At 66.5% G+C, this 549-nt stretch overlaps 1 pseudogene; it reads right to left on the bottom strand.

The window, feature by feature from the left end:
* The window catches only part of LOC104917595, a 6794-nt pseudogene extending 6378 nt beyond the window's left edge, over positions 1–416 (bottom strand).
* Between the last annotated feature and the right edge of the window lie 133 nt (positions 417–549).

The raw sequence follows: 549 nt of genomic DNA, 5'->3' as shown, positions 1-549 counted from the left end.
AGACGCGCGGCACGGGGCCGGGCGCGGGGACACCTCCGGAGCCTGGCTCAGCGTCACACGCACGGAACGAAGCCGAGTTCTCTCGACTCTTACAGCTCAGAAAGAAAACGCTTGCGGAAGGCCGTGCCCTGAAGGGGAGCGCGAAATTCTTGGCCCATGGGAAAAGACAGCCCCGCCGCAGCCCGCGGCCCCTTCGGTTCTTTCTGCCGGCACAGTCGTTTCCCACGCGCGGACTTAGAGAGCTGGCACGGCCGGAGGCATGGAGCCGCGGGCTGCGCGCCTTTAAACGAAAGGCGAAGCGCAGGCGGCACAGCCCGCGCAGAGCACGGAGCCAGGCACACGCAGGGCACAAAGGCTCGTCGAGGGCCGCCGAGCCCACGCCGCCGGCCGGCACTCAAGACTCTCCGAGTGCTCATATGTCGGGAACAATAGACAGCAACAGATGCTCGCGGCGCTCCTTCACGAAGCGAGCCCTTATCGCTCCCGCATGTAGCCGCCACATGGCCGCGGACCCATGAATAATGCAGCGGGAGCTCCCGCAGGACGCCC

Source organism: Meleagris gallopavo, chromosome 1 (genome assembly GCF_000146605.3).
Source record: "Meleagris gallopavo isolate NT-WF06-2002-E0010 breed Aviagen turkey brand Nicholas breeding stock chromosome 1, Turkey_5.1, whole genome shotgun sequence".
NCBI lineage: Eukaryota > Metazoa > Chordata > Aves > Galliformes > Phasianidae > Meleagris > Meleagris gallopavo.
Note: the sequence above shows the minus strand (reverse complement) of the source record. Positions and strands in the feature narration are given on the sequence as shown.